Below are 16,386 nucleotides of genomic sequence, written 5' to 3'. Positions count from 1 at the left end.
TAAACGGCCACACGCTCAAGTCCCTGCTAGAGTTGATAAGCGAGAGGAGCTTCAAGATGGCGAGAATGACAGGCATATGGGAGCCAGGCTGGTTGGCTGCCCTCTGAGTGGAGGATTTATGGATCTCATCGCAGCTACAGAACAGTCCACAGCTGGAGAGTTACTAAACAAGACAGCCCAGCGGGGGGCGGGGAGGGCTGCCCTGATTTATGAGATGAGTGGAATTACGCCAGGCAAGCCAATCAACAGGCAGACATTTACATATTAATGAAACCTCATAAATAAGGCAGAGAATGGCAATGGAAGTTGATGTCCACCATGAGACAGTCTACTAAAAAGGGGGGTGAGGGGGGTGTCTCTAAACAGAGGCCGGGAGTGGTGACTGTGAGGTGGCATGTATAATCAGTTGCCAGCTTACTGCTGCCACCACCTGCCACTGCCCCAGAGGTTACCCCTCTAACCCACTTCAGCTTCTCACCCTCCCCTGTCCTCCCCCTCCACCAAGAAGGGCACTGACCAGAGGGGATGCCAACTGCGATCCTGGCTCTGCCATGCACTAGCTGAGTTGCTTGTAGCAAGTTTCGCAAGCTCTCTGCTCCTGGGTCCCCTTGTCTGCAGAGTGGGGGGACAAGCACTCCTCTTGAGATGACCACACAAAAGGGGGCCCCCATTGTGCCCATAGAGTACTTGACACATGACCAGGGTGGACCCCTAAATGCCATCCCTGTGTCCTTATAAGAGGGAGATTACAGTCAAATTTCCACAGGGTCAGAGACAGACAAGAGTGGTGCTGACACAAAAGTTATAGGGAGGCCAGCAGCCACCAAGCAAAGACCAAGTCTTCGTTCAGCACAGAGAAGGCTGCTTAGAAGTCAGTGGCACTGAGAGACACGCCCTCCTCACCAAACCTCACAAGCCATCAGCTGCCACCTCTGCCCAGCTGCTGACATCCCTTGAGCTCCTGGGACCTGTCAGCCAGTATCCTTTGGTTCTGTGAGATCTTCCTACTAATTCTTTCCCACAAGGATTAGGCAGGGATGGATGACTCAGTGTCCAGTGCTCCTGAAACCCATGCCTTAAGGAGGACCCAAAAAGACCTGACTTCCAGCATCATGAGACCTTGAATTCATAGACTAGTGGGACGAAAGAAGAATTCACTGGCCTATTGGCCTGCTATGTGAGACCCCTGCCGTCCCTACCTGGTCACTGCCTAGGCTTTCAGTGAAAATTCCACTGCTTCCCCACCCCAACTTGCTTCAGCGGGCTTTGATTATAGCTGTGTCCTTAGAGCAGCCTCCACGTTTCCTGACGCACAGGTACGCTATGCTAAGTATTCCCCTAAAGGCAGTTGACATTATCATACTTGACCACCAAGTCTGCCTAGTCCCAGAGCCCATCCCTCTTATTTCATTAGAACCCAAGGCCTTGGCTAAGGGCTAGTCCCCCTTCTAGGCATTTATGTTACTGTGATAACAGGCCCAGGGAGTTGCCCAGCCGGCAGTGGTGGTTCAGGGCTCGGGTGTCATGGTCTATCTGGTCTCAGAGCTCCACCTTCGATGTTGTGGCTCCAGGTTACAAATAGAAGACCTGAGACCATCGAGAAAATCAGAAGAGAGGAAAATGGCTGGAGAAGAAAAAGAAGAAATCATTTGATCCAGTGCTCCGGCTTCCATCACCTGTCACCTCGCTGGTGGCACATGTACACGTGGTTACTGAGATGTGACTCAAGTGAGACCCCATGGTCTGTATTTGAGAAATGGAACAATTCACCTGCTGAACTTGTCTGTGTGCAAATCCACTTTCACATGGGGTCCAGAGCAGAAACACACTATTCTTCTGACAGGTTATTTCTATTTTTTCTCTTTTTCAGTCCTGAGGCTTGAACTCAGGGCCTGGGTGCTTGTCCCTGAGCCTTTGTCCTGGAAGTTCGTACTCTACTACCTTGAGCCATAGCTCCATTTCCAGCTTTTGTTTTTTCAGTTAATGGGAGCTTAGAATCTCATGAACTTTCCTGTCCAGGCTGACTTTGAATCTCAGTCCTCAGATCTCAGCCTCCTGAGTAGCGAGGATGACATGCATAAGCCTGTAACCCAATGAAGGACAGATAGGTTCTGTGGTGAATCTGCCTGAACTGAAGGAGAAAACCACTACTCATGGCTAGCCAAAAGTCACCATGTGTGAATATAGGTCCTGGATTGCCAGTTCCAGCTCTATTACTTACCAGCTGGGTGGCCTTGGGCAAGTCACTTAACCTGTCACTCAATTGTCCCATCCACAAAATGAAGACAATATTAATGAGCATCTCTCAGAGCTGTGGTAAGGACTCAGTGACTCATACATCAACTGCTCAGAGCATTGGTGATCTCATAAGAATACAATAACTGGTAGCTGTATCATGACATCTGTGGTTTGGCAAGAAGAGCCAATGGGGAAGAGAATATTTAAGTTATTCTGAGTTATCCAGGGGCTAACAGTATTGGATAAGACCAAATTGACTACAGAGACCTCTGCTTTGGTGGGATTGCCAGCAATTGTGATTTGTCTGTAAATCTCAGTCTTAATGTCTGGGACAAATAATTAAACCTTATTTTATGCAGAAGATTTAGCATTTTCAATTAAGGAGTCCCAGGAACATAAAAAAATGGAATAAGGCCAAAACCAGAATGTGCAAGAGGTAAAGTTTGTTATCAAATTTGCTTCAATCTCTGATTTCATTAGGCTAAGAAAAAGGAAACTCGTTGGCCACAAGGTTTATGTTATAGTGAGATAATTCTTTATTGTAAAAAAAAATTGTCAATAAGCCAGCCACTGTGGCTCATGCACATAATCCTAGCAGCTCAGAAGGCTGAGATCTGAAGAACACAGTTCAAAGCCAGCCCAGGAAGGAAAGTCGATAAGACTCTTATCTCCAAGTAACCGCCAAAAAGCCAGAAATAGTGCTGTGGCTCAAAGTGATAGAGCACTAGCCTTGAGCACAAAAGCTCAAGGACAGAACCCTAGGCCCTGAGTTCAAACTCTTGTGTGGACAAGAAAGAAGGAAAACAACAGTAGCAATTCATCAATAAAAGGAAAGCAGCAAGCAGTTACTCTGCCTTTCCTAGAACTGAACCTCAAACTGGCTAAGTACTTCAGGAGACTTTATGGACACATTCCAGGTAGGAAATAAATACAGATCTGCAAAAGTAGAATGCTCACTGCTTGAGGAAAAAAAGCCCTATAAAATGAAGTCCTAGGCCCCCAAAGCTTTGAATATCACAAAATGTACACTGCTGGCTATGAAACAGTCCTCCGAGAAGACATACTGTTCTTAAGTCTGACTAGATCCAGTTGCCAATTTGCAAGAACACAGAGAACAGAAAGAACATTAAAGGAACCAATAGAATACAGGAAAGCACAAACCGGAAGAATCCTCCAGGAGAAATGGCCCCATGGTTCAACCACCCAGAGTTCTAGATCTACAGATGGAAAGTGAGAAAGGAAGAGTAATGGGGGTTAGCTGGGAGCATGGAGGGAGAGAGGTCTAGTCCAGAGACACTGGAGACGGTGTATCGCCAACCATGTTGTACCACTATTTAAAGGTAAACGAATGATTGTATAGGCTCATGCTTATAATCCTGGCTATTCAGGAGGCTAAGATCTGAGGATCGAGGTTCAAAGCTAGCCAGGGCAGGAAAGTCTGTGAGACTCTTCTCTCCAATTAACCAACAAAAGAGCCAAAAGTGGAGCTGTGGTTCAAATGGGAGACCACAAGCCTTGAACATAAAAGCTCAGGGATGGCACCTAGACCCTAAACTCAAGCCCCACAACTGGTACATTTGCTCACAGGCGTAGGCACAAAGATAAAATAATTTTAAAAATAAAGAAGAGGGCTAGGAGTTTGTCCTAGTGGTAGAGTGCTTGCCTAGCATGCACGAAGACCCAGGTTTGATTCCTTGGTATCACATGCATAGAAAAAGCCGGAAACGGTGCTGTGGCTCAAGTGGTAGAGCTCTAGCCTTAAGAAAGCCCAAGGACAGTGCTCAGACCCTGAGTTCAAGCCCAGAACTGGCCAAAGAAAAAAAAAATAAAAGAAGAAAAGAAAAGACCTTTCAGCCCCATACGTAAGGTTCACGTCTGTAATCCTAACTATTCAGAAAGCTGAGAGCTGAGGATAACAACCAGGGCAGAAAACAGAAGTGGCCTGTGGCTCAAGTGGTAGAGGGTTAGCCTTGAGCACAAAGAGGCTCAGGGATAGGGCCTAGGCCCTGAGTTCAAGCCCCACAACCAACAACAATAGAAAAAAAGACATGCCTCTGACCTTCATAACTGTATAAACTTCATCTTTCCAACCCTCTGTTTCCTCCTGGGGAAGACTCAACGCCCTCCCTCTGGTCTCTTTACACTGCAGGAAGGTCTCCAGAGGTTAAAGCTGTCCTCAGCTTGACACAACACAGATCTCAGCTTCCTGAGTAGCTAGGGTGGCAGGCGTGAGCCATCAGTGTGTGGCCTGGTTATTTTTCACACAGAAGGCTTCCTCACTCCAGAGCACCAGCTGCTGGTTTCCGCATCTCACTCAGCCAGGCAGAACTGGGGTGTACATCCCTAAGCTCACCCTACAGTGGAGAGCGGGGATTAGACTCCATCCCTGTGGCTCGCAGTCAAACTCCATTGAGCCCAGTGACCCTGCTGCTCGGAGACCTTTGAAGAATGGCGATTCACAAACAGAGCTCCCGCTCTGTTCCTCTGCACGCTTCCTCTGCCTGACGTTTTTTCTGCCCTGGCTCCAGCAGGTGAACAGATTTAAAGTGGCATTTCCCTAATGGCCTTGAAATATCTCTAATATCCATCTTCCCCTCTGCTTCCTGGTGATGATGCTAGAAACCCAAGTTCAGACAAGATAAGTTGCCTCCTGGTGGGGCTGGGTGAAAAATCAGGTCAGTGCTCAGGCCCTGAGCCCAGGACTGGCAAAAAAAAAAAAAAAAAATCAGGTCAGCAGGTTGGTGATTGAAACCCAGGTGCCCAGACGTTTGGGGTGATTTCCAACCCTGAACTTGTACTTTCTCCCTTCGGTCCTTCATGGCCTCCCCGCGGGGCTCCCCGCTTCCTGCAAGCCTTGATGAGCAGACAATGCTACCATCCAACCAGGGTAGGGTTTAGCTCTTCCTCTGCCTCCCTCCCCTCCTTTCCCGATGCATCTAGTCCCCAGCTACTCTGCTTCCTGAATACCTCTGACCCCATCCACCTTTCTCCACTACTTCCACTCCACATCTGCCTGGCATCCCTGAAGGTATACAACCCCACTGCTCCTCTTGCCGCCCCTCCTTTCCAGGGACAATGTCTTCCTAGACAGTACAGCTGACCCCGCCTCGTGCCTGTCTTTAAATCCTCCCATGACTCCTGCTGATGGAGGCATGGAGGGAAGTTTCCTGATTCCCTGTGACGTAACCGGAAGTACCTGCTGCCCACCAGCCCACTACCCATCACTCTGCGGCAGCACCTGCCTTCTTCCTGTTTCTCAGGAGGCTCCATCCTCCTGCAGAGCCTATGTGCAGGTTGTTCCCCTGCCTGGAAGGCACACACACACACACACACACACACACACACACACACCCCTCTTCTCTTCACTCTGTCTCTACCTCTGCTTCACTCTCTCCTCTCAGAGGACCCTCTGCTGTTCCCATATAACTAAATTTGGGGGATTTTGTGGATCGTTTTGAAGAGCTCTGCATTATTTTTTTTTCCTTGTCACACTTATCAAGAATATAAGTAGAAATTATGTGGTAGCATTGCTTGTTTACCACTTGGCCCTGGGAGACCAGACCCATCTCTTAGGACCAGCAGAGACAGAGAGAAGAGCCCACCTGCAGATTGCTATACAGAGCGAGGCAGCCCGGCTGCCTGGATGAACAAGCAGCTAAAGCAGAAGTGAAGCACCCAGGCCTGAGCACCACCAGGCCAACTCCCCGCTGCCTAAGCGCAGCAAGGAAAAAAGGAAGCTGTGAGGTGTTCTGCACACTTCTGGGACCCCAGCTGCCTCCCCATCACCCCATGAAAGGGATTCTCAGGGCTTCCCCACACCCATGTGGGTGTGGAAGAGAAATGTAGGTGTGAGGGTGGAAGGAAATGGGAGTGTCCGTGAAAGGAAGTCATTTGAGGGTTGGGGGGGGAAATCAAGGAAATTCGAATTAAAGCAAGGAAAGGATATCTCTTTGCCAATCAGATTAGCACAAAGCTAATTACCTACTCTGAACAATGCAAAGGGAACTCATCATTCATCTCAAGAAAGCACAAACTAGGCCTGGTGCCAGTGCCTCTTGCCCGGGACCCTCACTACTCAGGAGCATGAGATCTGAGGGTCAAGGTTCAAAGCCAGCCTCATGCACCCCTGTCAACCATCAGTTTGTTGTTGTTTGGGTTTTGTGTCATTGCTGGGACTTGAACTCAGGGCCTGGGTGCTGATCCTTAGCTTATTCACTCAAGGCTGGAGCCCTGCCACTTGGGTGGTAGCTCCATTTCTAGCTTTTTGGTAGTTAGTTGGAGATAAGCGTCTCACAGATTTCCCTTGCGGGGCTAGCCTCTAACTGTGATGCTCAAGACTCAGCCCCTAGTAGCTATGATAACAGGTGTGAGCCACCAGCACCCAATTTGTAAATAATTTTTCTTTTGTTTTGTTTTTTTTAAGTGCACAGCCCTGCTGCATTACATAGCACTGCTCAAAGGTTGACTGTGAAGCTGAGTGCAGCTCCCTGCCTGGACCTTTCTAGACCACACACCGGCAGAGCCTTGCCTTCCAGCAAAGGTGCAAACTCATTGCAACTGGGCCCCCAAACTCCCTCTTTCCATTTCTTCTCCATGGAGAGGCATCCTGACACACCAACAAGAGCAGACATTTGTAGGCAGAAAAAAAAAATAATCCCCCTTAGTCCATCAGTCCTTCCTGGATAGACAGTGAGGAAACTCGAAGTTTGGGAATTCACCGCAGGCTGTGGAGCCAGGCTTTGACACACATGCCCCTGACTCCATTACCCAGCATGGAATTCTACCACTCAGAAATCACCAAGAGACAGGCTGGAGGAGGCCAGCCAGCCAGGGGTAGCGGCTCTCATCGCTTCCTCTGTGATAAATGGAAAGCAATCTCCAAAAAGCCCCAGCCTGGAAGACAGTCGTGGTGAAAGGACTTTACCTCCCCAGCTGTGGAATGGCCAGCCAGGAAGGGACACAGCCAGGCAGCTGGTGAGCTAACCTGAGAGTGGGCACCACTCCTACCAGCCAGCCAGCATCCTCCAGAGTGGACACTGCCAATCCAGGGACATCCTGAAGTGCCTTTAGTACCCACTCCCAGGCTAAGGTGAGTGTGGACTTCAGGTTGAGTCCAGTAATTCTGGACAGAGTTGTGCTGCAAATCTCTAGTTACTTGTGATGTTCTACCAAGACAGAAGACGTGTGAGAGAATGAATCCCACTCTAGTGCTTCCTGCAAACACCTCCTCTTCCTTTCTTCCTGACCATACCCAGCACAGAGGAGGATTAACAAATCACTCCCAGTCATTCTCACTTCCTGGTGACACACACACACACACACACACACACACACACACACACACACACCCCAAATGAATATCTCAATGAATGGTCCTGATGCTAAGTCCACTAGCTGCTCACCCCACACACATGCTAACCGAAAGCCAGAAGTGAGAGAGCCAGTGAGCTGCAGGAAAATGGATGGAAGAAAAAGCTAAGGCTATCAATTCCATTCACGGGGATCTGATCGAGTTCTTCCTCCGCTTGTAATTGGAGATGACTTCACACTGGTAGAATGTCTCCCAGACAGTCAGCATTTGGTACAAAGTCAGCCCAGCCGAGCCCACATGCCATTCTCAAGCCATACCTACACTGTGAAAAATAACATTTATGGTAGCCAAATGCCTGGCTTCTCATAATGTGTAAACCTTTTCCCCTGAAAGGAAATAACTTACAAAAACATAACTTTTGGCAGAGCCCAGTGGCTTGCTCCTATAATCCTAAGCCATGAGGGAGGCAGAAAGCTAGAGGATCTCCTTTCAAGGGCAGCCAGCCAAAAAGTTCTCAAAACACCTTCACTCTTTCAGCTCAACAATAAAGGCTAGGTAAATGGGAGGATTTCTAGTCCCAGCCAGCCCAAACATACATGCAAGATCAAATAAATAAAATAAATAAATGTAAAGCTAAATGACCAGCTGTATGGCTCAAGTCCTGTAGTTCCTGTCTCCAGAAGCTTCTTCAAGACCACCAGGCACAAGCAACCACCCAGGTTAACTCTCTGCGTAACTTGGACTCTGTCCAGTCTGGGAGCCGCTGCAGCAGAAGGGACTCCAGCTGTGCCTAGATAGTGGCCTGGGTGCCCCCTAGGGGATCCGAGGTGCAAAACACAACCACATAAATGCAAAACCCACACACAAGGCTGTGCAGTGTTTCGTGATACAGTCAATGGAAAAGCACTTCATTCCACAGTACATTCGATAAATCGCTTTGCGTTTTGTATTTAGCATTATATGACAACCTAGGCTTTCTCATTTGTTGGTTTGGTTTTGTTTTTGCGGGTCTTAGAGCTTGAACTCACGTTCTGGACACTGTCCCTGAGCTACTTTTCCTCAAGGCTAGCACTCTACCGCTTGAGCCACAGCACCACTTCTGGGGGTTTTTTCTAAGTAATTTATTAGAGATAAGAGTCTTATAGACTTTCCTGCCTAGGCTGCCTTCACACCATGGTCCTCAGATCTCAGCCTCGTAAGTAGCTAAGGATTACAGGCGTGAGCCACTGGCATCTGGTGACAACCCAAATTTTTGACCTAACAGTCAAGGAAGGAGGGTCTCCTTCACAACTTATCCCCCCGCTGCCCACCCCAGGTGAGCCTTATGTCAGTGCTCACATGTTAGAACACCTAAATAGACAAGTTCAAGTCCGGTTCCCTCACTCTGACCCAGCACACAGTCTGTCAGCTAACCCTGTGTCCTCTACCCACTGTGGCATCCCATCCAGCATGGCTGCATATCTGTGGTTGCTTCTTCTCACTTCCCTACATTTTCATACACACCTGCCATAAGCTACTGGCCTGAAGAAGTTAGAGTGCTTCTTGTAAAATACAGATTGGGGGCCTGGTACCAATGGCTCACGCCTGTAATCCTAGCTACTCAGGAGGCTGAGATCTGAGGATCATGGTTTGAAGCCAACCACTCCAGAAAAGTCCGTGAGACTCTTAGTTCCTATAAACCACCAGAAAACCAGAGGTGAAGCTGTGGCTCAATGGTAGAGTGCTAGCCTTGAGGGAAAAAGCTCAGGGACAGGGCCCAGGCCCTGAATTCAAGCCCCAGGACCAGTATAAAAAATAAAAATAAGATTGGGAGGGGGAGGTGTCCCAGATTTGTGCCTCTACAGAATGACTTAAAATACTTAAAATAAAAGCTTTCTTTCTTTTTTCTTTTTTTGTAATGATATTTGTATCTGTATAAATTGTTCAAAGATATTTGTCTTACCATAAATTAATTGTATAAACGGGGGTTTCATGGTTCTGTTTGTCTTCACTCACCCTTTCTATAAATTTGTGGGGTTTATTTGTGTGTGTGTGTGTGTGTGTGTGTGTGTGTGTGTGTGTGTGTGTGTGTAGGTGTGCACTCATGCAGATTCATGGGCACCAGCACTGGGGTTTGAACTCAGTTTGGTGGCTTTTTCACTCAAGGCTGGTACTCTACCATCTGAGCCATGTGTTCACTTACTAGGTTTGTGTCTCTATGTGTGTGTGTGTGTGTGTGTGTGTGTGTGTGTGTGTGTGTGTGTATACCTTAATGTGTTTGTGTGTTTTGTGTGGATATGTTTGTGCTTCTGGCTGGGCTGTCTTTCCAGTGTATTTCCATATCCCTTCCCAACCGCCTTCTGGAAGTTTATGAGCCTCCCTCCAAACCATGGCAGAGGCTGTCTTTCTTTCCTGAGATACTTTCCCTCCTGCTGACTGCACAGAAAATCCAGGACCTGCCGTAGGCTCTAGTTGAGGACATAAAAGTCTATACGAAGGACATGCTAACAAAGTAAGTTAGAAGATGCTAAGTGCGTGTCAGTGAAGGGTAAGTGCCCAATTCCTTCTTCCTCTTTTTTATTTATTTTTTCCCTGGGGCTTTTTACATTTTATTTTTCATTGTTATTTGTTTATTTAGTTATTTATTTGTTTATTTATTTGTTTCCTGAGGCTTGACCTCAGGGCTTGGGCTCTGTGGATCATTAGTAAATTAATTAGTGAATTACAGGTAAGAGTTTCACAGACTTTCCTGTTCCTGCTGGCTTCAAGCCATGATCTTCAGCTCTCAGCCTCATGAGCAGCTAGGATGACAGGCCTTTGGACTTATGATTGGGTGTGCAGTGCTGTCCATTGAAGTGACCCCGAGGCCTTCGGCTCTGATTGGCTCTTCCGGTGCATCATTGTGTCCAGGAGGGGACAGGGGATGGGGCTGCTGCTGCTGAGTGTCACAGCTTAGACCACATAGAAGGCCGGGGTCCCATGGCTAGGAGAGCCCCAGGCACCAGGCCCCTGCTCAGTGCATTCTGTGGAGATCATAAAGCAGGGTGGCCCTGTCATCACTACTGCCACCATTGTGTACTCTGCTCCACCCCCTGAGGGCCCCTTCCACCCCCTGCCCATCACCCCCCATGCTGACCCCTTCCTGGAACCTTGTACTCCATAGCAAATGGCTTAAAAGGGCGGGAGGGAGAGAAAAATAAACAAATAACCTGTCCAATTCCCAAGGCCCTCGAGAGGCAGCTTTCATCCCCCAGCTCTGCTGTCATGGAAACCAGAGTGCTAGCAACCAGACAGAGGAGGAAAACCATGCAGATGAGAGGCTGGGAGCTCAGGCAGGAGGAGGAGGAGGCAGTCTTGTTCCTTAATCAGAAGTTGGTGGGGATGGGAGGTAACTGACTTCAGGACCAAGGACAGTTCCCTGAAGACCTAAGGAGAGGAGGAAGAGGAGGAGGAGGAGGAGGAGGAGGAGGAGGAGGAGGAGGAGGAGGAGGAGGAGGAGGAGGAGGAGGAGGGATGGAGGGAAGGAGGGAGGAAGAAAGGAAGGAGCTGGACACCAGTGGCTCATGGCAAAAGAGCCAAGAGAGAGCATGAGACTCTGAATTCAAGCCCCAACACACACACACACACACACGCACGCACGCACGCACACACACACACACACACACACACACACACACACACACACACACACACAAAACGAACCTGTTCTAATGTTGTAGTGATGAGTTTGAGGAAGACTCAGTGGGTAAGGGAGGGAGCATGAGCCACTCTGATGTGCCTCTATGGTATGAGAACCACTGACAGGGGCCCCCCAGAATCCCCCAGCAGCAGCCCCGAAAATGAGGCATCAGGCACACACCCCACATGTGCATGGAACTCACAGAGTTTAAAAAATGATTTTCTCCACAGCACTGCTCTCATTCTGTCTTGTTTTCCCTGCTATAACAGAGCTGTCTGTGGACTGATGGGAAAAGAGTGTGGGGGCCAGAGGCCATGACCGACAGGCTAGTCCCTCCCTGGCCTGGGCCTTTCTCCCTGTACGGTGCTGCTGTCGGAAGCACAAAACAAAAGGCCTGGTCAGGCTTCAGCAGTGCCAGAGGCCTGGGCTCTGACAACTGTGTTAACTGGGACTTGTTGAGTGCAGCACAGTTCCCAAACTAATATTAGAAAAAGAAGGGGAAAGCTGGGCACCAGGGCTCACGCCTGCAATCTTAGCCACTCAGGGGGATGAGATCTTGGGATTGTGGTTCAAAGCCAGCCCAGGCAGAAAAGTCCATTAGACTCTGTGTGTGTGTGTGTGTGTGTGTGTGTGTGTGTGTGTGTGTGTGTGTGTCGTGGGACTTGAACTCTGTGACTGGGCATTGTCTCTGAGCTCTTCACATCAAGGCTAGCGCTCTACCCCTTGAGCCTCAGCACCACTTCCCATTTTCTAGTGGTTAATTGGAGATAAGAGTCTCATGTTATTTAGTGCCCGCTGGCTTTAAACTGATCCTCAGATCTCAGCTTCCTGACTTGCTGGGATTACAGGCGTGAGCCACCACGCCCCACTCCATTACACTCTTATCTCCCACGAAGCACCAAAAAGCTGAAAATGGAGACACTAGCCTTGAGCAAAAAACTCAGAGACAGTACAAGTCCCAGAACTGGCAGAGAAAGAAAGAAAGAATGCATGAGAGAGAGGGGGGGAAGAGGGAGGAGGGAAAGAAGAAGGGAGGGAGAAGAGAGGGAAGGGATAGGGTGCCAGGGAAGGAAGAAGGGAGGGAGGAGGACAGGGTGGAAGGAGAGGAGAGGGAGGAGGAAGGGAGGAGGACAGGGTGGAAGGAGAGGGGAAGAAGGGAAGAGCGGGGGAGGGGAGAGCGCTTCTTCATTGTAAGTTTGTGGAATTGCTTTCAGGACCCCACTGGGCACAGAAGTGACCTGAGCAAACATGCCGGGTGCTCAGGACGCCCCCCCCAGCTGTTCTGCGTAGGTGACGGAAGGTGTGGCTGCCCCCACACTCTGCTGTGTCTGTGCACCTGGCTGTCCTGTATGGGTGACAGAAGGTGTGGCTGCCCCCACACTCTGCACCTGGCGTTTTATTCAGAAGCAGTCCACCAGCATCACAGGATGTCCATCCCAGCCCCCCATCTCTGTCCCCTTTCGCCAGCTCACTAGCCAGGGAAGTGAGCTGAGAGATGAGCGGTGCACAAGGCACTCACCCCAGAGGCCCTGTGGACCCAGGCCAGGGGCTGGTGGACACGGGACAGCTCTTTCCAAGAAGGTGAGGTTCCCTTGACAATGACATGTCCTGGACCCTAAAGCCAGGAAAAGTGCTCACCCTGAAGGCTGAGAGACCTGTTCCAGGGGTCAGGGACCATGGAGTTAGGCATCATGGGGTTCAGGGTCCCTCCTGCATGGAGTCATGGTAGAACTGAGCATGAAGTCAGCTCTTGACTGTTGCAGGTTGCCCTGATCCCCCAGCAGCCACTGGGGCAGCTCCTGAAAGCACTGAGGTGGAATGATACATCATCATCTTAATTGAGTGAAACTGGCTAGACACTATTATTCATGATTATTAGAGCAGCTAATTTCCCTCTTGATGGAGAGCAAGTAGGGTTCACGTCAGCGCTGCTCCCTTCCGGTCCTTTCCATTTCTCTGGGGGGCAGGGGAGGGAAGAGGACGAAGACTAGACGCTCTGAACATTCACTCATTAGCCAGAGCTTTCAAAATGACTTTGCCCTCTTGGAGGGATCTGGGTAGCAGCTGTCTATTCATATTTAGGAAAAACAAAAACAAAAAACAGCCAGCTCACACCTGTGATCTCGAGACTGAGATCTGAGGATTGTGGTTCAAAGCCAGTCCTGGCAGAAAAGTGCCCATGAGACACCACTAGAAAACTGGACGTGGAGCTGTGGCTCAAGTGGCAGTGCACTATCAGCCTTGAGCAAAAGAGCTCAGGGACAGCACCCAGGCCCTGAGTTCAAGCCCCAGAACTAGCACACATGTACACACACACACACACACACACACACACACACACACACACACACACACACACACACGAAATAAAGAATGGCTGGGCCTGGTGGCGTGTGAGTTCCCATCTATTCCAGTCAATCCCAAAGACAAGTGAGACGCCAGCTGTCAGGGGCTGCACTCTCACAATGAGATGTTGATTCCCAGACTTGCCTCTCTAGGCTGTGCTTACTGTAATTACAGATTTTCATTAAGTAGTGTTTTGTAGGATCAAATATTAGGGGGAAAGAAAGTTGTTTCTAGAAAAACTATTAGCTGCTAAGGAAACTAACATAGGAGCATCCCAGTTGGAAGCCAACCCAAGCAAACAAATCTGAGAGGCTCTTATCTCCAAGTAATCACCAAAAACCAGTAGTGAAGCTGACTCAAGTGGTAGAGCATCAACCTGAAACCTAAAAGCTGGGAGGGGGAGGGAAATGGGGACAAAACCATGAGAAGAGGTGGCAATAATTGTGAAGTAATGCACTTCTATCTGGAGAATATAATGTAACTCTTCTATTAATTACAATAAAAAAGAGAAGAAAATAAAAGCTATGCAAGAGTTCAAGCCCCAGCAACTGCACATAGTAAGATACCGGTATAAGTACGTGTGTGTGTGTGTGTGTGTGTGTGTGTGTGTGTGTGTGTGTGCTGAATTCAATAAGTAAGCAATTTTCTTTTATTTCTTGGTTTCCAAAAAGAGAAATAAGCAGCCACTGGAGTCAGGTGCTGGTGGATGATACCTGTAATCCCAGCAACTCAGGATTGAGGTTAGAAGCCAGCCCAGGCAGGAAATCCAGGAAGCTCTTATTCCAATTAACCAGCAAGACAGCTGGGCATAGGCCAGGTGGCTGTGGCTCTTGCCTGTCATCCCAGCTACTCCAGAGGTGGAGAGCTGAGGTCTGTGGTTCAACACCAGCTCAGGAAAGTCCAGGAGACTCTTATCTCCAATGGACCACTCAAAAACTGTGGCTCTGTGGCTCAAAGTGGTAGAGTGCTAGCCTTGAGCAAAAGAACTCAGTGCCCAGGCCCTGAGTTTAAGCCCCATGACTGGCAAAAAAAAAGAAGAAGGAGGAGGAGGAGGAGGAGGAGGAGGAGGAGGAGGAGGAGAAGAAGAAGAAGAAGAAGAAGAAGAAGAAGAAGAAGAAGAAGAAGAAGAAGAAGAAGAAGAAGAAGAAGAAGAAAAAGAAGAAGAAGGAGAAGGAGAAGGAGAAGGAGAAGGAGAAGAAGAAGGAGAAGGAGAAGGAGAAGAAGAAGAAGTGGAAGAAGAAGAAGAAGAAGAAGAAGAAGAAGAAGAAGAAGAAGAAGAAGAAGAAGAAGAAGAAGAAGAAGAAGAAGAAGAAGAATAATTTAAAAAAAAAAGTCTGGACATAGAGCTGTGGCTCAAGTGGTAAAGTCCCTTATTCTGGCTTTTGGAGTGTCTTGTGATTGCACACAATCATTCCTGAGCTAATTGGGGATCCATGTTATTTGATTTAAAAACAATTGACGGACCATATTCTTGTTGGGCTCTTCCTACAGTGGACAGCATAGGAGATCTTTCCGGATGCACACACACACGCATGTGCAGGGTGCAGTGGCTCAAGTGATAGAGTGCCCTGCACTGAGAAAAAGAAAACCTGAAGGACAGCATCCAGGCCCTGAGTTCAAGTCCTAGTACTGGTATTAAAAAAAAAAAAAAAGAAGATGAGGGGGAAGGGAAATGGGGACCACGACATGTGAAAGGGTATCAATGTGTGGTAATTAAGGCACCATTTATCTGGCAAATACCATGTAACCCTTCTATTAATTACAATAAAAATATATTTAAAAAAAAGGATGATGATGGTGGGGAGGGAAGTTCATGAAAATGTTCTAAAATTGTGATTATGGTTACATGATTCTGAGAATATACTAAAAAAAAACATTGATTTGTGATTTGTACACTTACAATGGATTGTGCAGTGTGTGAATTACAATTCAATAAGGCTATTATTTAAAAATCAACCACCAAAAAAAGCCAAGCTGTGCACTGGAGGGGAGCGGGGGGGCTTGTGGCCAGCCTGAGTCACTGTCCCCGTCAAGAAGTAGAGAAAGAATTAGTCACACCTTTCAGAGTCTGTGATCTCAAACTGTACATGGAGTACCTGAGCCGGTCTCCATGTCAACAGGACCGTATTTTTAGGCAGATGTGGGCGGCTTCTCCAGCCAATTAGGAGAACTGGGCTGGGAAATATCCTGGCACAGCGAAGGAAGGGCAGATGAGTCTCACATCTGCAGCCTCTTGCCTCGAGGTCTCTGCAGACCCCATCACAACAAGCCCAGGGGGGAGGGGGCTGAGGTCCCACTGAATGCCAGCTGTTAGAGCTGTGGAGACTGCTGAGTGCAGGGTTAGAGCCTTCAAGAAGGCTCCATGAAATCCCTTCTCCAAGCAAGCCTGATGGAGCCCTCACACACCCTCTGCAAGCCAAGGCGGATGCCTCTGCCCAGGACACAGCAGCGATGACGTCGGTGTGACTTTCCTAGAAGGCTAGAACACACAGCACTTCTGAATGGAGCATAGGTAGGACAAGGCCGGGCAAAGCCACCTGCCATATTGTGAGGACACTCAATCAACTGCATGGAGGAACCCAAATGGAGAGGAGCTGATGCCCCTGGCCACCAACCATGCCAGTGAGACACTGAAGAAACAGATGCTCCAGCTCCAGCCTCTACAGCCCCACACATACACAGCCCTCAGACAGTTCATCCTTCCAGCACCTTGACTGTAATCCTAAGAGAGACTACAGCTGAACTCATCCATCTAAGCTGCTCTTAAAGACTCTTGGGAAAACAAGATGATTGGGAGAGGGCGGGGGGGGGAAATGGGGACAAAAACATGAGA

General features: G+C 48.6%; 1 long non-coding RNA gene across 1 annotated transcript; it reads left to right on the top strand.

Annotated features, from left to right (window-relative positions):
- Window positions 1-729: 729 nt before the first annotated feature.
- On the top strand, window positions 730-1,774 carry LOC150045147 (uncharacterized). The gene is made up of 2 exons (XR_016532983.1): window positions 730-993; window positions 1,572-1,774. It is a non-coding gene; the product is annotated as an uncharacterized LOC150045147 (long non-coding RNA).
- Window positions 1,775-16,386: the final 14,612 nt, after the last annotated feature.

This window comes from Megascapheus bottae, chromosome 28 (genome assembly GCF_031878675.1).
Source record: "Megascapheus bottae isolate mThoBot1 chromosome 28, mThoBot2.hap1, whole genome shotgun sequence".
NCBI lineage: Eukaryota > Metazoa > Chordata > Mammalia > Rodentia > Geomyidae > Megascapheus > Megascapheus bottae.
This window is presented reverse-complemented; position numbering and strand designations above follow the sequence as displayed.